This window comes from Pteropus medius, unplaced genomic scaffold (genome assembly GCF_902729225.1).
Source record: "Pteropus medius unplaced genomic scaffold, Ma_sr-lr_union100, whole genome shotgun sequence".
In the NCBI taxonomy this organism is placed as follows: domain Eukaryota; kingdom Metazoa; phylum Chordata; class Mammalia; order Chiroptera; family Pteropodidae; genus Pteropus; species Pteropus medius.
Window position 1 is genome coordinate 457044 of NW_024351729.1, and position 27701 is coordinate 484744.

Here is a 27701-nt window from a genome sequence, read left to right on the forward strand (position 1 = left end):
AGGTGGAGATGTATATCATCATTGAAGCCTCTAAAGAAAACATAACTATAATCGTTGTGATGGACTTTGACATAAAATTTAGTAGAAAAAGTGTAGATATGTGAAGCATCTGAATGACATAATATGTCTGGGCAATGCAAGTGATTTTCTATTGCTGCATCAAAATGGAGAGAAGGATGATAAGGCAGGAGAAGTTCAAGGAGGAGGGTCCTTGAACTCCTATAGCATCAATATTGTCTTTTTGAGTCAGAATTCTTTTGGTTTCAAGCAACAGAAACTCTGAACAATTAAGCTTAATATTAAAAGCGAATTTATTTTTTCATGTAATAGAAATATCCAGGGCTACCATCGGAAAAGGAATTTGGATACTAGATCCAGGTGACACTTATTAAAGATGATATTTAAAATTGTAAAATTGTGGAGACTCAGGGTAATAAGGAAAGTGATTGAAGATGATTGGTCACATTCCACCTATGGCTTCGTATGAGTAGGTAAGACTTAGAGACATTGAGGATACTTTTGCCTCAGCAAAGAGCACAGTCACTGGTGAAGAAGGGAGACGTGAGAAGCTGTGCTAACTGAACCTCCACTAACCTGATTTCTTCCGTATCCTTGGCCGTCTTTATATTATTTGAGCCATAAATATAAAATCTAACTTCTAATGAGTTGTAGTATTCATTGAAGTGCTTATTTTCACAATGTGTCAAATCCGGCGCTCTATGGGATTAATTTTTTCTGAAGAAAATTTGGGATGCCATTACCAGGATAGTATGTTAGGAAGGCAAAAGATACAAGTCCACTCAAAGGCTAATGGCTTGATGTGCATAGGGGGCTATGAATACCTTAGGTCAAGGAAAATGTCCAAAAACTTCTTAGCCTTCCACATCACTCAGAAGAAAGCTGAATCAGGATGCATAAAATTGGTAAGATTTTATTAAGACCAATTAACTGGCTTCTTCCTTTCTACAGTATTTTTTCTTGAATCCCAAATAACTTTTTGTCTACATATTTTATTTATAGCCTATAAATTTGCAAACAATTTAATGTGCAAAAGTCTTGACATCTTAATTATGTTATAAACACTTAGAAGGTAGGCTATGTTTTTTACCTTTTCCCATCCCAGCCTCTACTACGAAGTCATTAATTTATTCAGTCATTCGTTTATTTATCAAATACATAGAGAATACATACTATGCTTCAGACAATATGCTAACTGCTAGAGATACAAAGATGAACATAAGTTCATACAAAAGGGAGAGTCAGATTATGACAATTATTATACTACGAGCAAAGAAATACTACATTTATTGTATGAAAAAATAGACCACAGAGAATGAAATAAATGTTATTCTATGACAGGTGAGGAAATTCTCAGGGCAGCCTCACAGTTGAGATAATTGCTTAGATTAAATCATGTAATGTAAACAAGTTTACTTAAGAGAGGAGGAAAAACAACTCACTTCAGTATGTATGTATGTACATATTTAGATGAATCTGCTGCTGAAAATTTCTTTCAGATTCTCTCTATATAGAAAAATATTTTTTATTTTTTCTTAAATTTTAGAAGATAGTTTTACTGGTATAGGATTCCAGGTTGGTCTTATTTTTTTCAGCACTGTTAAAATGTCATTCCATTATATGCTGGTTTCCATAATTTTTTATAAAAAGTCATTTTTAAGTCTTTCTGTTACTCTTTTTAAGGTAACGTGCCTTTTTTTCCCTCTAACTACTTTTAAGATTTGTCTTTGTACTTGTTTTTCATCTTTGTTGATATAATTGTCTAAATGTACTTTATCTGAATTTATCCTGAATGAATTCATCAAGCCTCTCAAGTCCATTTTAGAAAAATATCAGTTGTTATTGAATCAAATATTGCATTTTTTCTCCTTTCTTAAAGTTACAGTGCTAGTAAGTAGTAGAGAGAGGATTTGATTACTACCAAGAAAAGGTGACTTTATTAGCTGTTTTTAACTTTGTTAGCTGTGTGTGTGTGTGTGTGTGTGTATTTGTTTTTAATTTCTCCATTGCTGGAGATTTCTTAGAACTGGAGTTTCCAATTCAAGCAGTATTTCCTGACTTTGATTGATGTTAGCATCTTTTCATTTACATATGGGGATTTTATATATTGTTTTTAAAGTTGTTTTTACATTATTACTGATGACTTTTATTTTAAACAATTTCCCATTTCCTTCGAGGGCATTTTTAACAACATAACTTCTCATTGTTTGATTCAGAGGCTTATAATAGGCTGAGTTTCTATAATGTACTGTTTAAGAAAATGTCTTTAAATATATAACATAGGGGAAAGATTTTTTTTTATACTACAACTTAGGAAACATTATAAAATAATATTAACAAAGAACAATTGTTTTTCCCAAGAAATATTGACCAAGAAGAAAGTAAACAATTGTTGTTAGAGGAGTGCTTATTAACAAGGAATTATAGTAATAGTCTATATTAGTATATATTTTACATTAATATATCCACAAAAATAAAATAATTTCCAAAATATTTCCATATTTCTTGTAATAACATTTTTCTCAAATGTATTACACTTTTTTATATATTGAAATTAAAATGATTTTAACTTCTCAACCCATCATTTCAATCTTTAAAAAGTTATTTGTGAGTAACTGAAAAATATATGACAATTATTTCCAGATGATCTTTAAGAAATTTGCATAACAGAATACTGAATGGGATTTTTCTGCCTTTCTGTTGTGCTGCAAGCTGAAATCTAGAGGTAGTAAAGAGCTAAGCTACATTCCAAAGAGAATCACCCACAACTAGTGCAGTCACTCCTAACTCTGAAGCAAAAGACAGAGCCCCTACTGGTAGTCCAGATAGGGAGAGAATTGGGACCTACAAAGCAGAGAATTGAGACCTACAAAGCAGGTTCCTGGGGAGTGCAGAGTTAATGGATAGATTTTCTTTCCATTCCACTCAGAGGATAGGGCATTCTTTCTCTGTGAGGGACACTCTCTCCCTCAGTCACTGTTACTCTTAATTCTTTGGTAAGCTGGCAGCTACCACAAAACCCAGGAAGCTATATCTGCTGTTCTCAGAATCCTCCAAGTTAAGCGTTTGTGTGTGTGTTTGTTTTGAGCAGGAAAGTTGACAGATTATCACACTTTTCTCCTTAGTTTCCTACCCAACTTTAGAAATTCCAAATTAAACCTTTTCTCTCTCAACAAAGGCTGTCACTTGGAATCAAAAACACTTGCTTTCAGTGTGTTGTTTGCAGGATGAGTTTCTAAAGGCCTAATTAGGGGCTCAAAAGGTAGAATGTATGGATATAGGCAGAGAATAAAAGGACATAGAGCTACCAGAGCAATGGGTACAATGACACCTGTAAAATTTAATACCACAAATTGCCATCCTGAATGGTATAATTGATTCACAGAGCAACAGAGGAGCATAACCAAGACCCAAATTCGATTATTCTGACTTCAATCCATACAATTTTTTTCCTCTTTCTCTGTTACTACATTACTTCTTATACACATGATCTCAAATTATTTGTTTTAGACTTGTCAAGACCAATTATGTATTAATGAGGTTTATTATTCATAGTTATGACTGTAACTATTACATTTGTTTAACATTTAAATATTCTTGTCAAGAAAATAAAGTAATACTATCATATTAACAAAAACCAACAATAAAGTTGAAAGCTATAGAAATAATCTACTCAGTACAATTGAAAAGCCTGAAGACTTTCAGTAAACAAATAAAATAAATAGATTAAAACTCCCTTCTGCCTTTTTTAGTGGTGTGGTCTGAGAAAATTACCTTCTCTCTGTATAAATACTTACCAGAGCCAACATTACAAACTACTTTTTACCAGGGCCTAGCTAATAAAAACTAATTTTTAACTGATACAAAATAAAATATTCTGAAAAAGAACACAAAATTTGTAAAAATAAGTTAAATTAAGACAGTTACTCTTCAGTATGTATTTAAATATTGTTTTATTTTAAATATTTACAATAAAAAGAAAATTATTTTTGTATGTCAGTTGAAATAATAAATTATAATACTTTTGGCTTACTAAAATTATAATCAAGTTCTACTTTTAAACATTATTTGAAGCAGATAATGAGACAATATCATTTCAGTTATACTTGTGACAATTCAATCATTGACCTTCAACAGTTGCACACACACACACACACACACACACACACACACACACACAGATTCCCACATGGTATACTTCACTTGAAGAAGAAATTTTAAATGTTAGTGTCATAAAAACACATTATGCTTTGCCTGTAGGCATCTAAGTAGTTTCTGATGTTTGGGCATTATGTAAATGATTTTTCTAAATATCTTTTGTGGATTTTCATATTTATTTTAATGTCAATTGGATTTCATGTTGCCTAGTAGGCAGCTGAAGTTTCTAGGCTTATAAACTATACACATTTTGTATTTAATTTTATTTTTCCATTACATAAATTTGACATATACAAATACTTTCTCAAGTATATGTGTGATTTCTATATTTTTGCATGTTCCTTCTGTTTCTAGTAACTATAAAGCTTATTTGAAAATGATTAAAAAATATTCAGCATGCTATGTTCTATGCTCCAAATTTAATAAACTCCAAACCAAAAAACTCAAATTGATTAAAATTCCTGTCATTAGAGTCTTATTAAAATAATGTCCAATCTAAATAAAGATAACTTTCTTGCACCTTCCAAAATATTAGTTAAAATGTGTTGAATATCTTCAGTTTAACTCTCCAAATTTACTCTCCGTTCTTTATCCTCTTGTGCTCCCTAGAAGACTGACCCATCAAGACTGCATCCAGTTGTTCCATTGCCTTCAGTTGGGCAATGGGGAGCACCAGAAGGAGAAGGAACTGTGGGAGGAGACTGAGGTCAGCACATTTATTCCCACTGTTCTCTTCCTGTCTAGTCAGCAGTTGGCTGTGCCCTTTTACTGAAAGTCACAGCTTCTATTAGGCATTCTTCTTCATATAGTTATCTTCTCCAGGTTCTAGGAACCATTTCCTCAACCTCCTCTTGCTCCTTTAGGTTCATGGGTGGTAACAGCTTCCCAAAGTATTACCCTGCCTACATCTTTATAAATATTCTCTTTATTAAACTCTTCTCAAATTATCTGGTTTAAATAAGAGATTAGTTTCTTTCCAGGACTCTGACTAATATAGTTTCTCAAAATACTTTAAAAAATATTTATGTAAGTTAATATTTTGGTACTTATGAAATCTTTGTGTTTTATACATAAACTCAAAGGTCAACTCATTGCTAGTTTGTCATAGTAGCATGTAATCTCAATTGTCATGAACTATTCATTTTTCTTTATATCTTATCAGCCCCTTATTGTATATCTAGCATCCATACTAGTCAATAATAACTAGAAAGTTTCTTTACTGTTTACCTTCCCTCATGAACTTATTAATCTTATCATTTCAAAAATGTCTTCAACCATTGGCTTTATGCCCATGACTTTAAATTTTCTCAACAGTTGAGATTAAATATTAACTTAAAATAATTAAAAGGATGGTAATTACTGCATAAATGTCATTTTAGGAATGCAGATAATAGGTTCCAAGAAGTACCTACATCACTTTGATTTCCTAAATACTATTAAAGATTACAAAAATATACATTTTAGAGTTGATAAGGTAGCTAGACAAAAGCAGTGGCTGCAAGGTCTGGCTTTTCTATAACCATATTATGTCATTGACTATTCTCAGAAGTCAGGAGTATTTGAAACCCCAATAATGTAGAATTTAAGATACTCAAAATGCTAAAGGGTCATGAGCAAGGCTCAAAATTTATTGAGATAAATCAAAACTGTAAGATTCTATGACAGGTTCCAATACAATAAAGAATCACTTTACTCTAAAGTCTGTCATTTCTACACCTTCTTGTATTTAGTGCTCAGATAGATATCTAATGATATTAAACTCGATTAAAAAAAAAAAAACAAAACAAAGCCCTTCTTAATTGGTCCCTATACCTCTAATTTCACCAGCTTCAATATCTTCTTTAAATGGTTCCAGAGTATATTTTTTGAAACAAAATTATCCTATTATAAGACTTCGAGTAACTCTCACTGCAAAGATCTACAAGATAAGTTCAAGGCCTTCATGGAATATTTATCAACACACTAAGCTATTTGAACTTCCTTGTTCTTATCTTTCTATTTCAAGCTTCTCAACCTTTGATCATGCCATTCTCTCTGCCATGAATGCCTTTCTCCATCTTTCCTGCCTGCTACACATATAATAACCTTTCAAAACCAAGCTCACATTGTGAAAACATGCCTGGTTTCTAAATTATTAGCACATTCTGCCACCAGCACTAAGGAATACATTTCTGTTTTAGTGCCTAACCTGCATGTATTTATTACATCAGTTTCCTTCTATTGAACTACGAGTTCTTTAAGGACAAAGACAGTGCTTATTCATTGTCATTTCTTCTGCACCAGCTCCGCGACTGGCATTAGAGGTAATCAATACTGAACGTTACATGAATGATAATGGAATTCCTGAGCAGGTCTGATCTCCATCATTCCTGCTCCCTAGCAGTATACTTACTCCAATTCTTTGAGCAGACAATGTTTTAAGATTTGAACCAAATTCAGTCAAATGGTGACACTAGATGAAGTGGAGGAAACACTTTTTCTTACAAAAGAATCCCAATTAATAATTCTAAATATTGTGAGGGAAAGAGAAAAATCACCATTAGAACACTAAAGGAATAATTGCTATAGGCAGGATCCATCAATGCATGTCAAAATTATTGGGCAGAACTTTAGGGAGAAAAAGGATATTTGTATAGTCTTAAATATCTCCTCCCAAATATTTATTAATTACAAAGAGAAAAAGAGTAACTTTCTGGTGGAGAAACCTGGCAGACACCTCCTTAACCAGGTTAACATCACCAGTGGGAACTCAAGTCAATATCACGTACCTCCAATATGGTACAATGAGGACACTTTGCCTCTGTGGCATCTTTCCCAATAACACATACCCCCAGTATAACCATGAGAAAACATCAGATAATTTTGATTTGAGAGACATTCTACAAAATACTCAGCCTTAAAAATAGTCATGATTGTGAAAGACAAGGAGAGACTAAGAAATTGTCACAGATTAGAAGAGACTAAGGAGACATAAAGGCTATGCGGAATTCGGAACGGAAAATGTACATTGCTAGAAAAACTGGCAATATCTGAATAAATGCCATAGATTAGTTAAAAGATAAAAATCAACACATAAAGGAAGTTGGTACCTTTTGCCCATGGTTTACTTACAGTTATAAAATAAATAAGTATTGGAGATGTAATACACAGTATTATTGACTATTATTGTTCATAATACTGTATTGTACATATGAATGTTGCTAAGAGAGTGGATCTTAAAAGTTCTTATCTCAAGAAAACAAATTGTTACTATGTATGGTAATGAATATTAAAGAGAACGGTTGCAGTGATCATTTCACAATATATATGTATACATGCAATTATTATGTTGAAACTATGTTATATGCTAACTATATTTCAATAAAAGATTTAAATACATAAATGCTTTCTTTGACGAAAAAATGTCAGAAATATCTTTTACTGCGGCAAAGAAAAATCTATAATTATAATTTGATTTTTTTAGCCAAAGCTATTGTTTCCCTTTTATTTTGGCCCATGTTGATTCAGTTTCAATACAAATCTCTATTAGCATATCAAAAGTTTAAATGTTTTTCGTTTCCTTGTACTACCATTTATTTTATATTTATTTGACAGCTGCTGCTAAATGTTTTACATATACTAACTCTAGTAATTTTGACAACTTTATTTCAGAAATGAGTAAACTTATATTAAAAGAGGAGACATTACTTGTCCAGGTGCCACAACTATTAAGTGGCAGAGTGAAGATTTGAACCCATGATTTTATGACTCCAGAGCCCATGCTTAAAAACTGCTATGCTTCTTGCTTCAAAAGTCAACAGCTCAAAGTTCACATTTATAAGAAATACCTGAAATTTAACTCAATAAATACAATTTAATTTGTGAGAGTTTCTCAAAATTGCCTTTTATGAGATAAATTTATATTATCAGTCACTTACGCTTCATTAATGCTCCCCCAAACTCATGGCACAGTACAAAAAATTTTTCAATAAAAACAATTTAATTTAATAATTAGATACTTTAGTTTATTACAGTATTCACTTATACAATGTATAGATTTTCTAACAGAACTTTATATTTATAGATACTGGAGCTCATTTAAAATCTTTAGCGGTTTATTTTTATGTGGAAAATGGGTGATCCTTACCTGTATTATCAGTATATGTAAAAGATTTGTGTAATTTTGAAATTGCTTCAGCAGGATTTCTTCCTTTTTTATTTTTATTTTTATTTTTTTATTTTTATTTTTATTTTTTTTTGAAATTGACAGTGGGCTTGCACAGGCACACCCTTTAAAAACCAGCCAATTTCCATTACTGATAGCACTTCATCTGTGTGTATTCTCAGGCTGCAGAGCTGGAGAGACTGTTGTCACAGAACCAACATGACAAGTCAGTGTTCTAACAAGTCTCGCTACATATTGTCTTTTGCAGAAGAGCAATTGTTAAAATTATTTTATCTCTGTAATAAAGAGAGAACGTCTTTTGTTGTTAGATTGTAATGGAAGCCAATGTCCCCTTTGCATTTTAAAGTATGATGCCGTTTTCTCAAACCACATTATGTCAGGCCCAAGCATACAGGTGCCTTGCTTTGCTCTGCTTTTCTGTCAGACCCTATCATCAGGCCTGGGAAATTCTGATATAGAATTTTGAAGGGAATTTAAGAAATTAGCATTCCATTGAAAAACCACAAATTATAATTTTGAAATAAAAAGTTTTCTTTTGCCAAAAATAATTTTTAGGCAATCTATAATATATTGTTTTCTACTTTATTGAGGAAAAACTAATGTAATTCAATTTGCAATAAAATGTCTGTTTGTTCTTTTTTTTTAATTTTTTTTTTTTATTTTAAGTATGTGACTCTCCTGAAGTTAGCAGTTTTTTTGTGCAAATAAAACTGCTCTGAGCAAATTTTCCAGGCCTGCAAATGCTGGGGCAGGAGAACACATCTCAGGAGACCACTCCTGGTCATTAAACCAGGACTTTCCATGAAGCAGATCCAAGGTTTTTTCTTTTGGTCATGACTGGCTTCCACAGAACACATTCACTTCCAAATACCATCCTTTATTAGAAAGGGATTGACTTCTTTGGAGAAATGACTGATTCCAGGGCTGGAGCTGGGATATTTCAAGATGAGACTTCAATACCTTTTTGTGCCCCAAAGTGAGGAATTGCTCCTGAATGATGAAGACATGGCAAAAGGACAGAGAGATTAACTTGAAAGAGTTCCCTCTGGCCAAATTCGAGACAATTTGAGTGTCAAAATAAATCATGGTAATAACAGATAAGTACTATACTATTTGAATAAAATAGCAAACCATGTGTCTATACTAGTCAGTTGAATAAAATAGCAAACAATATGTCTATATTAATATAAAGAAATAAATGAATAAATTGAAAGTTTGATAAGGAATGAAATATTGACATAGTTTCAAAGTACCTTTCTAAAAAATACCAATGACAAAGGAAAAGAGATTAATGTTACAGAAATGAAGCCTGACATATACCATTACCTTAATCAAGTGAAGATCATCTGTGATAGAACAAATTAAAATTGGGTGTAACTTGGTAGAATTTTTAAAATATAGAATGTAGTATCACACTTTTGTGTTTACCAGCCAAAGATTTATGACCTGAATCTAACATAATAAAGAACAATATAACTACAGAACAATTCTCAAAAGTATCAATATCATAAAAGTCAAAGAGACATGGTAACTACATGTAATATATGATCTCAAACTGGATCCTGTTTTTATAAAGAACATAATAGGAATAATTGAAGAATGGTAAAAACATATTGTTAATTTCCTGATTTTTGATGGTTTACTTTTTTTATGGAAAGGTCTGTTTGTAGGCAGTATGCAAAAGTATTTGAGGAAGATGGTGTATCATGTTGCCAAGTTACACTCAGATGGTTCAGGAAAGAAAATAATTATTTGTACTGTATGTACAACTTCTTTGTAACTTGAGATTCCCCGCCCCCCCTCCCCAAACTTGAGAATCTACTTCTAGATACTTATTCTAAGGAAATAATAGGCAAAAGATTGGCAAAAATGGGTACAGTTGATGTACAAAAATATGTGTACAGATGACCATAGTTCCTTTGTTTCTAATAGTGAAGAAAAAATTGTTATTAAATACTGCTAGGGGAGAAGTCCATGATATACTGGTACATTGTCATAATGTAGTAAGTATGTATAGTACACTTTCATATGAAAAAAAGGAAAGAAAAATGTAAATGGCTGTATAGGGTAATGCCTTTTCTCTACTCCTGACTTCTATGCTAAAATATTTTTTCTGGGTCTTTACTCATTTGTCTCTGGGGAGGTGTGGTATATTTGATAAACACATTTAGGAATAAACCTCAGAAAATTTAACTGAGCATGCAGGGTTCAGGTACATATCTCTCTCTCCCTTCGTTCCCCCCTCCCCCTCCTCCCTCTCCTCCCTTCCCTCCATCCCCCCCCCCTCACTTCTAGGAATAGATTTCAGAAAACACAATTTAACTCCTTTTCCAAAGACAGTCTCCCCCTAGGTAGGGAGGCATGTGACCGAGGCTGCTATTTTGGTTGTTCATCTTTAGATCTACCAATTCAAACCAGGTCTCTGTCAATAATACAAATAATATTTTAGCTTCTATTTTTAATTTTGTGTTATTTCTCAATTTATTTCCAACCCAGGCATAAACAAGGGATGTTATTTATTAGAGAGTCTCTCAGAGACCTCAACAATACTTGGAGGGTATAGAGCAAATGTTAGCAATGGTATTTTGGGTAGTGGAAACACAAGCGATATTTATTTATTTTTGTTTTCCTCCTCTTCATTTTTTTTGGGGGGGGGGCTGAGTATGTTTCATGTTCTTAATCAGGAGGACCAAAATAGAATGAGAGATAAAATGATGGAAGATCGAAATGAATGTAGCACTTATTAACATTAGAACCCATATCCACTTAGGAACTCAAGGGTTATTTGGCCATTGTTGCACATGAGAAAAGGTAATAAGCCACTTTTTAATTCACACAACTGTGATTTTGAATTCTGTCTTGGTTGTTATTTCCTTTTTTAAAAATATTGTCAAATACTTTAAGTGATGGGTTTGCAGTAATAGAGAGCTAAACAACAAGCATGTTAGTATATTTTTGTGTATTTTTGTAACAATCAGCAATAAAATCGTTATTCTCAACATAAATAACAAGTGGTTGTCTGTCTTAGTCAACATTCCTTTAGTTCAAGTAAGAGAAACTTCTAACTGGCTTGAGCCGGAAAATTAATTTAAAAAATATTGGAAGGCTGCTGAGTCTCTATCTCAGTCCATATGCACCTATGATGAATGTGAAGAATTTTCGAATCGAAATCTGAGCATTTGCTATCGGTAGATTAAGGCATATTTTAATGGGAATGCCCTGCCAGGGCCTCTGCAGCCCTTCTCCCTGGCATCGCCCTTCTTCAGTTCCTGGGGCATGCCATAAATCTGATTTTAAATCTTATTCTATTTGGTTTTAGTGTTTTTAAAAACTTAGTTCTGACATCCTTGAGATTTTTATACTTTTAAGTCATTTTATAGAGCAATTCATATCAAAAGTCAATTGATAAAAATTAGAGAATAGCAAGTTGAAAGATTGTAAATACTGGAAGAAAATATAAAAATGATTAATCTTTAGCAATGTATGCAATGATTGGGAAAAGATGGTTATGGGGATTCATGCATCCCCATTTATCCATCCATGGTGGACATACTTTATAGCTATAATTTTTTCTATTTTTGGAAACTTCCAAGTCTTATGGAAAGGAAGCATAGAACTTAAAGAAAAGGTTATGAAATACCTTCAAGAAATTATTTTAGTGGCTAATTCAGGGGGAAGCTGGAGTGATAGAGAACACTTACTTAGAAGGAGGATGTAGGGTCTTATCTCTGAGAACCTGGGAGTTATATAAAAGTCCAAATGATTTTCAGTATTGAGTAAGGTGAGAAAGAGTTTAGAAAAACTTCTGTTTAAAGATATCAGAGGCAAATGAATAAGAAATAAGTACATTATGTTACAAAATTTTCCATTTGTTCATACTCTTTGCAGTCTAATTTATTCTCATGCTCTGAAGTTGTCCAAGTGGAGCTGTAGTAGCATATTGAAAACTAATCTAGTGTTTCTCAAAGTAGAATCTATAGATATACTAGTGGTTTATTGATGTATTCTTGGAAGTCTAGAGATTTCTATCAGAATTTTTAAAAATTGTGTTAAACACATATATGTAATTATGTAATGTAATTATTCCTTATTCCTGAATATTGGGCTACCATTTGATTTATTTTTATAATTATGTTGATACCAAGGGATCACCTAAAGTGGCATCATTTATTTCTTAGCAGTTGTTTATAAATTAATTGTTTAAAGGTGTTCACCAAATAAAAGGTTCAGGCTGTAATGAAGAACAAAAGGCATGCAGATTAAGGTAGCAGCCCAAACTGTGTTCTGGAGAGGACAAAGAAAAGCAGGGTTTCTAAAAGCAAAAACCACAAAATGTAAATCTTTCAAATGCAAATGAAGGGTTGCTGGCTAAGTTAACGAGGATTGGTTGGTTCCAATATGCAAAGGACAGAAACTACAGGGAAGGAAGTTAAGTCCATATATGCCCATTTAGACGTTGTTGTTCCTGAATGTTTATGCCTCATCCTTGAGCTGAGTTTATTAACAGGTTTAACAACTTAGTAGCTCTGACAACTGAGGCACAACATGTATGTAAACCTTACTTCCTTAATACCATCTCCACTCTAAGTGACTCTTTTGGCAATGCTTATTCCATTTCATTTTCTCCATTATCAAAGGTCATGCACAAAAAAAGCAACTAGTATGGTCGTCAGATTAATGTTTTCAATGTAATTATTTTACTGTGTACTTGACTTGTGATAAAGAGGAAAATATAGTTAAAAGAGGATTCTGCCAAGTGTGAAGAGGCCTGATTTCTGGCCCTAACTTTAGCAATTCCTAACCAGTGAGGTTTGGGGAAAGTCAGTTAAGATTCTTGGACTTCAGTTGCCTTGTATTCAAAATAAGGGAGTTTGGCTAGAGTTAGATGATCCCTAAACTTAGTTCCTATTTCAAAAATTGTGATGCTGTATCTTTTTAAATGGAAAAAGCATCAGGGAGAAGAAAATTGATTCAGTTAAAAAGGTCTTTGGGGAAAATTTCCAGAGCCATCTTCTTCTAATTACAGTCAAGCAGTGAGATGTAAGAACCAAATATTTATTGAGTACCTTTTCTGCCTGACACTATTCCAGCTCCTGTAAATGTGACCGTGACTCTGCGAGTTCCATTATATAATTCCTTCTGGCAGTTGTAATTGCATTGAGTGTCCTAGGGCACAGAATGAGTAAGTATGGAGTCTGGAAAGGAATCTGGCTTGTCTGATTCTAAACCCTGGGTTCCACTGTAACACATTATATTTGCTAGCCTTGCAAAATGCTTTTTAAAAATTCCCTTTATCCATACATTTGCACATTCAACTTGAAATTTAGTAAATTAAATTCTGAGCAGCGTCTCATAAAACTTTAGTTAAAGTTCCTCTTATCCACTAAGGATCTCTTATATGAAGATACTCTTCCTTCTCCTGGCCGGTCTTCTCATACAGAGATTTTAAGAATTGTTTGTTGCGTTTTCCCTAGAGCCTTTACAGAAGTCTTCAGTTCAGGGGCAAATATCTGAATGGAGCAAATGAACATGATCTGGTGGTTGAGGCAGGTTTCTTTTTTCTTTTTTAAAGGCATAACGAAGTGCAGAGATTCAGGCCGAGTTTAAAGAAATGAGAAAAAATAAAGGAAAAATGTTTACAGAGGTGTCCTCTGAGCAGCGGCAACAACTGTTATTAATGCTTTCTTGATAAAGGCTGTAAAGAGGGCATTCTGATCGTAGTCATGTGTGTGCTTCTTTTGACACTTTATTACTGTTAAGCAGCAGAGGTGTTTTAAAATTGTTAGGAAACACATAGAGATAAGGGAAGGAAAATAGTCCTGATCCAGGGCTTCAGGGACGAGGTTCAAAAGTAAACTCGGCTGGGGACCAGAGGTAGGGGTGTAGGGAACTGTGTTTTTGCTTCTGTCCGGGTTAAAAGCAGGGTAAGGTAAGGCCTCTCTTACTGCAGTCGGGTTTCTGTCACATTCCACTCCTCCCTACCCCCACCCTAACCCGCCCCCTTGGGTCTTGCGTGCTAGCGCCAGATACCAGGCCATAGTAAACGACTATCAGAGATTGAAGAAAGTCAGCGAGCTTGAACACTGGCGTCCGGTGTGGAAGTGTCCTAGGAGACCGCCAGAAGTGCGCCAGCCGGAGTCTGAGAGAGTTGCCTTCTGGCCGAGAGGGGGAGCCCCGCTTTCCCAGCGGGGAGCGATCCGGAGTCCCGAGCCTCCAGCCCTAGCCGCCACCAGCGCCAGTTTTGGCTCCAGCCTATTAGGAAGAGGAAGAAGAGAGAAACGAGGGCGAAGAGGGAGGGGTCCGGAGTCGGAGGGTCCCAAGTCCAGCACCACATTGACGTACAGAAACTTTCCCCATCCGCCACGGAAACGTCGCCGCGGCTCTGCTGGAGAGGAGATCTCCCGGCTCTGAGGACACCGCAGTTCTCCACGCCCCTGCCCCAAGCCTGACCCGACTGCATCAGTCAGTAAGGTACCGAGAGACTGCGATCTGTCTGGGGTCTTCCTTGGCTACCAGCCCAGCTTTCCGCCAGGTAGAGTGCAGTCTCTTTTAAAGTGACATTTTGAGAGGCGGCAGGCGGTGGTTAGCACCGCCGCGGGTGCTGGGGAGGGAGGGAGAGGGGCTGCGCGGCACCGCGGCGGCCGCCGGGCAGGTTGCAAAAATTAGGACAGTGAAAGGCTCCGGATGTCGTCCGGCACGAAAGAGGCTAAGACCTGTTGACGACTACTACGGCAGTGTTTCAGGGACGACAGGGGCGCCTCACGAGGTCGGGGACACAGCTGGCTCCGGACTCCTGGAGCCTCCTGTAGTCCTTTGTGGTAACTTTGGTCCCGCGGGGCAGGAGCCGGAGCGGAGCGGAAGGGCGCCCGTGGATCAGTAAGGCTGAGGGCGCGTGGATCGGCTGGACTGAGCAGGCAAGTCATCTCTGGGTCAACAGCAAGGCGACCCAGGGGCGAAACTTCTAGCGTAACCTCCCTTTTGTTGGCTCGGGGAGAGAGTGTGGGCATGGGGGCGGGGAGAAGCGAAGCTCGCAGGCGCGGTCGAGGATTCTTTAAAGCCCTGGGCTGGGAGGGCCCCAACTCTCGGGCGGCGCCCGCGTGGTTCCCTTTGGCTGGGTGGGTCGAGAAACTCCTGGCGCGCGCTGCATTAGAGGGGCGCACAGCGCGGCAGGATGATGAGTCCCTGGGCTCTTGGTCCGGTAGCCAAGCTCTCTTGCCTAGGTCCTTCTTCCTGTGGATTGACTAACTACATGGATCAGAACCCAGCGCGATCGGTTCTTCCCTGTGGCTCCTTGGCTGTTGCGCTGACTTCCCTGTGTGCGGGAGGGAACTCGGGGAAGGCTGGTTTTCTTGGAATGTGTTTACAATGTTGAATGGGACTTGAACAGGAAGCTGGATGCGGCAGCTTGAACTAGGGCACCAGGGCAGAGTAAAGAAGATGTAGCTGGTGTTGCGCTTAGCGAGTCCACTTAGTACATTGGACAAACTACGAGTAAATGCAGGCTGGCAGTCAAGGTACCCCTTCCTGGGTCCTGGCAGTTTTTCCCAACTAAACTGTCCTTACTTTCACTTGCGTCAGACATTTACACGCACTGTTTCAGTTTGCTAGCTTGACAAAGTATAATGCAGTCAATTAGGAAGGATTTAATAAATTTATTTTGGGACCTGTTTTTTAAAATATGTTTAACCAACACTTGAAGATAACAGTTTTTGGAGAATATTGTAGTTTTGATACCATTTGATAATTTCTTGGACTAGTAGGAGACCGCCATGCTAATGTTTTTGTGTCTGTGTTATCAGATGAGTGATTAGGTGCTAAAGGCGCGGTAATGAGATAGAGTGAATATTGGGAGGTCAGAGTTGAAAAATTTTCAGCTTTGCAGATCACCTCATTTCTCTGCCAGTCTTACCCTCCTTCCCCCACATAAACAAGTAGCCTTGCTAGAAAACCCACCAATTGGGAGAGTGATGTCTCTGGCGACTACAAGCCTTGCTGGAAACAGCCAACAGGCTAAGGTACTGCCTTATTGCATAATTAAAAGGTCTCCTTGAGCTGTCCAGGAGTGTTTTCCAAGTTTTTATGACTGACAAGGAAAGAAGAGAAGAACCTGGCCAGATGCCATACTGGACTGAGCTCAGTAGCCAGGCATGAAAGAGAATGAAGGAGTTGCAGGGGGATAATTGGAAAGGAACTGTTGGTTGTTCTTGGGTTTAAACAAGGGGTTTCTTTTGCAGTGAAAATTCCTATGTGATTGACTAAGATCAGTCTTCTTGGCAAAAAAATAAACTAAGCATAGAGTGTAGTTGGATATGACAGGAGATTGAAAGAAGTGCTCCAAGAGTAGTCTGATCCTTATCTGTGTTGCAATGGAATGAATAGCTGGGGGCCTGATGCTGCTCGTGCTAATCATATTTTGCATATGTTCACACTTTGCTATTTGCCTCCTCAAGGTGGACTAGGCTTGCTGCAGCTTCAGTCCCTTGGTCTTGACCTTCTTTGTTTTCATAGCCAGTAAGAACTAAAGACTTGGGCTTTGAGCAGGTGGTTTTCCACCTAAATTGAATAATTCAATTAGGTATTTCTCAAAAGGTACAGATTTGGGTCATGGAATTAAAGCGAAAAACGTTTCCAGCATGTCTTCCTTGTATTTGTCAAAAGTGATCCTGATAAACAGATCTTGCTCTTGCACTTGAAGAAGTAGAACTTGAGTGATCTCGGTATTTCACACATATTTGCCCAATACTAAAAGCCCTGCTGCTTTCTAAGTTCCAGACTAGCCAGGAACTCAGAGCTTTATCTGCAATTCAGATCCTACTTTTATGCATTAAAATTGTTCATGTGTCATATATCTACCTTTTTTTTTTTTCCAGGGACATAGGTCTACTATTGTGTGTTTGGGCATTGAATGGTAAAAAAGCACTAACATGGTTTCTATTTCCTTTGGATGGGTGAGTTTGAGATTGTGAATTATCAGCTTGCTCTCTGAGGTTGATTTTGTGAATCACCCTTGGCAACATGTTTTCCCTGACTATGATTTCAGTTTTTCCACTTGCAAAGTAAAGAAACTTTCCTTTATATAATTACAACTTTTAATGTGAGCATTAAAGAGATGAAATTATGTTAATATGTTTTTAGCCATAAAGGTCATAGGGTTTCTCAGTTGATTTACTTGAGATTATAGCGGTAACATAGTAATATTTATATCTAGAACACACATATAGTAGTGATATATCTGTATTTAATTTATAAAAATTACTGCTTTTTCATTTTAATCATAGTTGTAGTTTAATCATAAACTTTAATTTTTGAGACTATTAGGTGAGATTTTGTTATGGTTAAAGCCGAGTCATCTAGAGAAAAGAACAATCAGCAAATTCATTTATTTTTATTTCAGTTTATATTTATACTTAGGACTGGTTGTTTTTGAGTTCAGCTCAAGTTTGTCATTATGAGAAGTTACCAGATATATTTGCAGAATTTGGCTCCCTTCTTGGAAGTAACACTTGAGAGACTAAAATACATTTAGGATGTACAAACAAACTTTCTTTTCCCGGTGGCCACAATGACTTCCATAAGAGTTTACACGGTAGATTTAAGAGCCATTGATTAATTGATTCAACCATTATTTGTTGCATACTTTTTATGTCCCAGAAACCATCAGCCTTGAATTCAATCTCAGCACTGCACTTCTGAACACTTTGATTTCGTGCATATATTTTACTTCTTAAACATTTTACCAACATATAATTTATTGTCATCTGTAATGTATGAACTGGTTAAGTGTTGATCCATGCATGATGATAGTGAAATATTTAATTTTTCATTTGACATGTCAATTAAACTATTTCTGTAGCTTAATGTACTATGCTGTACTCATGGATATTTAACTTAACTCCTTCTCAGGTGTATAAATCAATGTGTTAGAGAAAGAAAACAGAATAAATATAGTAGTCTTCCTTCATCCGTGGGGGATAAATTCCAAGACACCCAGTGGATGCCTGAAACCCCATATAGTATTGAACCCTATATATACTATGTTTTTACCTATATATCCCTGCTTATGATAAAGTTATTTTATAAATTAGGCACAGTAAGAGATTAACAACAATATATTAGTTATTGTAAAATTGAACAATTATTATAATATACTGTAATAAAAGTTAGGTAATGTGGTCTCCTTCTCTCTTTCTCAAAATATCTGGAATTTTCCATTTAATATTTTCAGACTGTGGTGAACTGAGGGTAAATAAAACAGCAGAAAATGAAACCACGGATAAGGGGAACTACTATTCAGGTAAATAGTTTAAAGAATAAAATATTTTAGTAAAATACTTAATTACAACTTTTATCTTTAGACTTCACCTTATCATTAATAGTGAATTTACAAAAAGTAGGTGTGTACAGGAAATAATAGTTGAATTTATGGTCATATTAACAAAATAGATAATTTTTTGAATAAGTCAAAGAACAAGTGACTGTTCAAGGATGTATTAGAGTAATCTTAATATAAAATATCCAATCTTGCTTTTAACTTTAAGTTAAAAATCTTAAAACCTTAATTTCCATTGCTGAATGTTAGGTAATTTTTATTTAAATTTTGCTTAGCAGAACTCTTTGTGACCCATTCTGCAAAATTGCAATTTGTTTTCTAAAACCTCTAAAGGAAAAAAAAAGTTACTTTATTTGAATGTAATAATGAATTCAAAAGTAATTTCAGGAACCAACTGCATGGCTACCATGAGCCCTGGTCTCTAAACATGTTAGAGGCTGGTAGATCTAATGATCTAATAGTGTGTGTCTTAATGCATTTAGAGATCAGGAAACTTAAACTTGTTTCTGCGGGAGCTTAAATATATTCAGATTGGAAGAGGAAAAACAGTATAAACTTTCAACAGAGAAATTGCATTGTTTCCAAACAGGAGAGCTATGAAATTGAAATTAAGCCTTTATTTTCATAGATAATGGCTAAAAGTCAGTGTCTCAGAGTTAGGCTTAGAAAACAGTGCTTATACTTTTTTTAAGTTCTGTTATTTGCTAGTTTTATGTTTGTTTTATGCTAAGAAAGTATTTTCAGCCACCCTAATAATGCTTTCATGGGAAGACAGTTAATCGAATCAAATATCGTACAGGAGAAAAAAATCTTAATTTTCAGTTTTTTTAATTTGTCTCATATTGTGTAGTTAAGGATAATTTTGGAAAGGCTTCTCCACTTTGCTCCCATAATATGAATAAGTGAACTTATGTAATAATTGTGATTGCCACTATATTTTGTGCTACATTGCAAAGATTAATATGAAGTCTTAAAAGAGTAACACTGTGTGTGTGTATATATATATAACACTGTGTGTGTGTGTATATATATATATATATATATATATATATATATATATTTTCTAAAGTCCACCTAAAAGGGCATTTCTAGATAGTAACGGCTACCTTCATTTCATGTTTGTTTTTTGCTATTAATGTTGTATAGGTACACGTACACATTATCTTCATCACACACCTTCGAAAGGGAAATTCAGAATACAACTTAGAAACTTACATGCCTTTGATGACTCCCCCCAATTTTCTCTCTTGCTCTTGACATTTCGGAGCCAATTTTAAACATTAAAGTATTTTCTAGATTATGGTTGCTAGAGATCCTTGAAAAGACATTTTGGTTTTCAAATTATAAAGGAGTTTTTAGGCTTTTATTTATACTTGTAAAGTTAGAGAAAAGTAGTTGGAAAGATGTTACCCACATTCTTGGTTAATGACTCTGATGATAACATAATCATAGAGGTGAGGGGGAGGGACAAACTTTCCTCCACCCTTAAGGTTCTTCTGGCTGATCTAATAATCAAATAGGCATGAGACAGATTAACAAAAGAAAATAACCAAATCTAATACATACATAGGTATGGGAACCCTGCATACATGAGAGATTCAGAGATAGAAAGAGAACATGGGTATGTAAGTCATTCTGAGCTAAGGATGAGGTAAGGGGGCTTCGAAAGGTCATTGCAGGATGATGAGAAGAGCAGATGCTTGAGCAAACAGAAGTTTGTCTTGTCTGAGGGACAAGTCAACAGAGGTTATCTCTGATAATCTCTTATTATAGGCGAGGTTCCTAATTAGAGTTCTTCTAAGTAGTTAAAGTAGTTAAAGTTCTCTTGCTCCTGAAACTAATTTCCTTGAGCTCAGAACAATCCCATACCACAGAAGCACACTTTGGGGTGAATAGCTCTGAACCCTTACAGAGGCCTTTTCTGTTTTTCTTAAGTAGAACCAGGCAAATGTAAATACTACTGGTAACTTTATACAGTACTGTAAAGTACTAATTGTGTGGAAATCTAGTGTTTTCTTGCTATTGTATAGCTTTTCCTTAAAATTATCAGATGTTATCACTGACCTGTTTCCTGAAACATTTACCAAAGAATTTCAGGGAGCTTAAGCTCTGCCAGAGTTACCAAAGAAGAGCAGATTGAATGATCTGGGCTCAGTCTGTAGTCCGCTCTCTTGTAAAAATGATGATAGTTATTTAAATGACCAAAACACAGCTGGTTGAGAGGTTTGGTAGAAGAAAACTTAGAGCATAAATAACTTTCTAACTGAATCATTAAGGATTTGGTTGTATAACATTTTCAAATAGTTATATAATATTTCATCAAATGATAACTAAGCTCTCCTTAGTTATCATCTCCTTGTCACTTAGTTTGTGCTAAGTGATATGATTCTGATTTTAGATAGCATTTTAGTTTTAAAAAAAAGTAAATAGAACCATCTGTGCTGTGGTAGCAAATCTCCAAATTCGGGATAATTAAAAGTTGATATAAGAGAATAAACTTGATTTTAGCCTCTAGATTTCTCTCATAGCTATTTACAACCATCGGGAGAGTGCCATGTTTTAAAGTAAAATTTTAACAGCAAATAGGTTCATATATTCAGATTTCCACTTGGGTGAGTTAAAGCATCGGTTGGTTAAGTACTGGTAAGAATTTTACTTAAGAAGACAAAATACTTTGTAAAATGTTTTAAAGGGTCAACAGGCATGTGTTATTCTCTGTATCTGTTTAATTTATGTATGCCGTTGAGGAACTTTATAGTAAATACAGAATTTTAACTGATGGAAATTTCCTATTACCTCCTTGAGGATCTGCACTATTACAATCATAAAAATCTCTTCTAACATAAATCCTCATCGTTGCTGGCAGTAGGCATAAATATTGAGAAAGTTTAGCTTATTGTAAAGAACAATTGTATAACTGAATTAATTTCAGTTGAGTGTAGTTAGTAAGAGGATGCTGCAGCTTATGTGGTGTAGTCTAGCAAAATAAGTTTGAGAGAATTGTTAGGGAGTCACGTTTGAGTAATGAGTTGTCTTTGAAATTCTTTAAATGCCATCTGAAATGGCAAAAGTCTATTGACATTTCAGATCTATAAAATAGCATTACTTTATAATAAGGGTAGATATTGTTTTGAAATTTTGTGAATTATTCTTTCTGTTTTAATGCATGTGTTGTGATTCTGGACATATATGAGAAAAGCCTTTACAATTCTTAATAGCAAACTAGTAAGAACTATTATATTGCTAATATTGTCATTCTTTTTAAAAGGAAAAACCACTACTAAATTTATAACATCTGAATTGTCATAGGCTTAATTGCTTAAATTAAGTAGACTAGGACACATGATAAATTTGGAACTATTTCCTAGAATAGTGCAGATGAGGCTTTAAAGAACAATGTTTTATGACTTGATAGAATCTTTCTTTGGGACATCTTTATTCAATATGATACTTATTTTCTTTTAAGTTGTTACAAAAATTGCACCTCCTCCCCTCCGCGCCCCACCTTTTCTCATTCTGGAAAATGTAACTATGTTTAAATTGTGAGTCAACAAATAGAGGGAGTTTGATGTGATCCAGTTGAATTTAATAAATATTTATTGAACACCACTTGTTTTTGTTTTGTAGTTGTGTGTCCTTTTTAGTAGTAGGCAACAGAGACATCTCGAATTAACTTAAATTGACTTAAATAGAACTCGTTATTGCCTGTAATTCTGTGCTACAGTGGAGAGGATGTTGAAGGAGAAGGAGTGGGGTTTATTCATCAATGTGAAGGGAATCAGTGTCTGGAAAAAAAGTGTGGAGGCGATTCCTGGACAAGAAATGAAGATGAGTTAAGCAGGCAATGAAGGGGAAAAGTTTAAGATAGAGCAGTTGGTAAAGGCAAGGAGGCATGAACCATTTAAATTGTTTAACAGAACAACTTGTGAATTTTGGAATTGCAGAGATATTTCTCCTTTCTGTCTTCATGTTGATCATCATAATCATTAGTAATTGCATATAGGAGTTTATGAACTTTAACTCTGTTAATATGTTTAAAAACATCTTATTTATTAAAAATAAAAATACTATCTTATTTTTATTTTTTTCATTTGTCCAGATCTAACCAACATTTAATTGGAGTCACAAGAAATTGGAGAATGCACTCTATTTCACACTCTAAGAGGGCCTTTGAACTTAGATAGGAAACAGTAATATCATTACTTCCATGAACATCTAATTAAGTTTAGTATCTTTCAATTTTGAATGTTGAAAAACACACATACATACACACACATATACTATGGTCTTAATAGTACTTGTAACTTTCTAAAAGTTGCAGATATTTGTTGTCATATCATTGTTCTGGCTGCACATATTTGGAAATATTTTTATATTTATCACTAGTTTGAAATTATAATAATTATACCTGCTTCTAGGTTTTTTTAATATGTGGATATATTTATTGATATGTAACTGTTTCTCAAATTGTTTTTAATACATTTTAATAACTACTTTAAGTCTTTTACATAAATTATATTTTATTTTATACATTTAGAAACATGTTTTTGAGAAGGAGTCCATAGACTTCATTAGACAGCCAAAGTGATTCATGGCATAAAAAGGTTAAGAACCCCTGGAAATCTATACTGATTTCTTAAGAAGTAGCCATGGATCGTGCTGTCATTCAATGAGGTTAAAAGAATTTCAAGTTATTTAACTCAGCTTTATCTGCTAGCATTTAGTTATACAGAGATGTCCTAAATTTTTTGGACGTTAATTCCCAGTTAATAATGTTTATTTTCCAGATAATTTTCTTTATTCAAGAAGCATGTGTGCCATTCTTGATTATTTTGATTAATGATACAGTTCAGCAAAGACGTATTTGTATTTAATTTCAGAACATGTAAATTTAAAAGATTTATCTTTTTCATATATAGTGGTAAACTATATTTGGGTTATGATTTATCTGGGGATATTGTCTTGTGGTACTGGTTTATTTTGCATATATAAACCTCTTCAGAGAAGAAATACATTAAAGAGTTCTTCCTAATTCCTACTCGGTAACAAGTAACTGTGCCAGTATTAGCAATTTCTCATGAATACTAAGGAAAAAATAATTTTTGTACATATGGAAACCTGAGTTATTTAAGATTATATATTTGGTCATATGATGTGGCCATCACTTACTATTATTGCTGAAAAATTTAAATGTGTGCCAAGAATTTTGGAAAATAATATATATAAATATATTTATTATATAAATATAATAAATCATAAATATAATTTATTATATAAAATATACTAAATCATAAATATAATTTATTATATAAAAATATAATAAATTATTGTGTTATGAAGGAGCCTATTATTGAAACATATGATTAATTGATTACTGTATATTTCTTTTTTTATGCTTGGCTTAACAATTCTGTGAGATACATCTTTTTTTAAAAAAATTGGTTTCTTATTTTATTGATATTTGCTTTCTTTGAAACTGATAATTCAATTTTATTTTTGAAATACATAATAAAAATAATCTTTAAAGTTATTAATTTAAGATAACTACTATATGGATTTTCACATTTATAAAATAATTCATAAATCAGTCGATCCAATTTTAGTAGGTCTGGACCACTTTAAAATTCCAAGGTATGGGTCTAAGGTAATAATTTTGTACTTGAAAATTGTTAGTAACTTGAAGATCACAATGAGATGACTGTCTTTGAGTCTCTTTCTTGTTTTTGGCTCCACTTTGTGCCTTCTCTAACTGTAAGCATCAAGCATCAATGGCACTTCTTGCCTCCCTTCCATGGTGGATCTCCAGGTTCCCTGAATGACCCTGAATGACACTGGCTTAAGTCAGGTGTGATTCTCTACCTTAAGTTAATTTTCTTTTCCATTTCTTGTACATCTGTTCATAAGAAGCATATTTTCACTTCTAAAAGCCATATCACCTTCTTTTTTATTGTGGCAGACATTATTGGTTGTCCACCCGAATAATTTCCTATTCCTTTTTGCTCATAGAACTCTGATATTATTCAGAGGTCCACTCTTCCTCACATGAATCAGGAAGGCAATTCATTACTAATTTAAGAGAAATTTGGGTTAAGTTAATAATCATGGTGTTTCTATTCCTGCTGTCAGTGATTGGTTATTGAGAAGGCATTTGTTCTTTGTCCCAGTCATAGTTAATTATATGAGAAGACAGGATTGGAGGGGAAGGAAGTGGGGTAGAAATAATTTTTTGATACTTAGAAAGGGGACATTGGATGAGAAGACATATGTTGGCTCTTGATATCGGTCCTCTCTGGAATGGAGGCTTGAAATGGCTACAGGGGTTATGGTTATCTTTGGTTAGCAAGGAGATCTAGCTTGAGGGCAAAACATATGCATTAATAATGGCATAAAAAATGTAAAGAACCTGGGTACTTGATGGCATTGTTGGGTCTTTTAATCAGCCTACCATATTTCTAGATTTACTGTTGTGTGAGTTAATGAATTTCTTTATTTTTCACACCAATTCGAACTAGAATTTTTAGTTATTTGACAGAAGAAGTATCTTAATTAGGACAATTATTAAATGTTCTTAATTTGAAAGTACATTTTAGGAAATAATTTAGATTATTAAAGAAAATTTATGACTACTTGGATTTTATAAATTTTGGATATAATTAGTGCTATTACTCTATAAAAGTATTTTATTACTCGAATCACCAAATTTTATTATGTTTTTAATACACTAAATTAATGACATTAACTAAATTTATTTTGAAGTGAATAAATTCTACATATAGCTCAGAAATACATTATTCAATAAAAACAAACTAATTTGAAATATAAACTCCTAATCTAATTAATCCATAGAATTATACCACTGTTTATTTGGTTCTTTAGTAGTGTCTTTAGTGTGAAACATTAAACATACATTAAGAAACATTAAAGGAATCTCAGTGCCTGGTTTGAATAATTTCAAGCTTGGAGTTTGATGATAAAACTAACATCGCTATTTAAATATAAAAGATAAAGCTTATAAGGGTAAAATGAAAGAAAATTGTGAAGTGCAATTCCATTCACAGAGGTATAAAAACTTCAGATATATAATAAACTTTTGAGTAAGAACTAGTTTTATAAAACTCTAGTTCATTGGAACCATTAGCTATTTTTTGCCAAGATATTCTTGAGTTTGATATTTTGATGATTTAGGATTATGCATATCGGATTTTGTGATGTGCTGTATAAAATATGGTAATATATCTGAATCTTTCTCCTCTTGCTCTAAAGGTGGTAGGAATTACCCAAAGCTGAGAATTGACAAAAGAGAAGTATTTAGAGCATTAATGCTATACTTAGTGGAAATGATTAACCAGTGGTTTAAGCAGGAGGTGGAGGCAAGCAAAATCATGTATAATTGAACAGGCTCAGAAAATGGGAAAATGTCACAATGGGCAGGTTTGTTGAGAATGAGGGGGTGTGAGAAACAGAAAGCTAAAGGTTGTGTAGGCAGAGCACATGATGAAGAGCAGTTGGTGAAATGAAAGGTGGGAATGTTACAGATGTTTAAAGCTTTCGGCAAAGCAGAGTGGTGCCTGGGTCATTGGTCAAGAAAGAGCAAGGCTTCTGTATTAAAACTCATATCAGTGTGGATGTTGAGAGCATGGCGATTGGGTAGGAGAGGGACATAGATAGCCAGTAACTTGAATACCAGAGGAAAGTGAGAGACATCAGAAAAGTAGTTCCTGTTGGAGGTATCCTAAATAACAAGACCTTCTACATTATTGTGATTGAGTAATTGCATACTGTGACTGCATAAAAATGCAGTAAACATGCTTGAGATGCTTCCTCGATGACATCATGACCTTCCTTCAAAGCTAGGCAGGAGAGAGGGAGATTACAAAGTGCCGCAATTCTTAGAGGATTATTGTTCTTCTAGAAGCTGTTCAGGGATTGTCCTGGGGCGTCCCTTTCCCTGTACAGAATAGGAGTGCCCTCTGGTGACCTTTTCCTGTTTTAAAAGGAAGCCACATTCTTGTGGGTTTTCAAATGTGAATTAAATGCCTCTTGGTATGGAAACAATTATAAAGGCACTCTGATGATCTATTTTGGAAATATAACTTGGCTCACAGCAAATATAAAATGAGGAAGAGGATAAGAATCCAGATCATTCAAATTCCAACTCCCACTTGTGCTAAAATAATCAGATAAAATGAAAATAGTCCCCCGCCTTAAATTGTTTCTATTCAGATCTTTTTGGAACCTGTGCTCTTTTCCTAACCTATTTTGTTATACCCATGAGTCCACACCACAAATGATTTTCTGAACAAGAGAGAAAAAATAAGAATGTGATAGAGTTCAGTATACACAGTCTTAAAATTCGGCACCTACTGGATATGTCAACCTGAAAGAATTTGGGAAATGGCAAGTGAGAGAAGACTTTCTGACCTTTACCTGAAACAGGCCATAAAATCTTGTGAGAGATGCCCTCCCTAACTCGGAGGAAAAGACATTCTTTTCTCTGAAGGAAAAGGGACACTAAGTAGAATCTGAATGATTTTGCTCTGCTTTCCCCAGTTTACTATACTTAGCTCTTACTCTTTGTCCTGTCTTATTTTTCCAAGATTTAACAACAAAAAAAAAAATTCAAACGAGTAAATGTAAAGATCTAATTGGCTTTATTAAGTGATTCACGAATCAAGCAGTGTCCCATCTAGCAACTGGAAGTGTGCTCCAAAGGTTGTACAAATTGATTTTTGCTGCAAAAAGCTTTATCGCAATTTGGTCCAAAGCATGGGAGAGAGCTCCAGAGTGATTAGAAGGCTACCTGTTGGTTGCAGGAAGAGGATCAGGCACACGGCCGACACCAGGGGGATGCAGAGGGGCCCCTCAAAAGAGTCTGGGCTTCAAAGGCTTTTAGTCATGCTTGAGGGTGAGCCTTTTGAAGAGATACTCACCCAGCCCAGCCTGGGGGCCTGCCAGCCTGCAGAGTTAGTCAGATGTTCGCCCATCTACTTGATGAATTTCACCCTCTCATCTAGGAAGTGGCTCTCCAGG

The 27701-nt window shown here is 34.7% G+C and overlaps 1 protein-coding gene across 15 annotated transcripts in view; it reads left to right on the forward strand.

The window, feature by feature from the left end:
* Positions 1-14338: 14338 nt before the first annotated feature.
* The window catches only part of GULP1 (GULP PTB domain containing engulfment adaptor 1), a 203932-nt gene continuing 190569 nt past the window's right edge, over positions 14339-27701 (forward strand). For 6 of the 15 annotated variants that reach the window (XM_039844199.1, XM_039844197.1, XM_039844210.1 and 3 more), the window contains exon 1: positions 14367-14873. The gene's annotated coding sequence lies outside the window, so the exon portion shown is untranslated. Of the gene's footprint in view, positions 14874-27701 lie in introns of all 15 variants that reach the window. The other 9 variants (XM_039844203.1, XM_039844207.1, XM_039844211.1 and 6 more) reach the window with 7 other exon arrangements.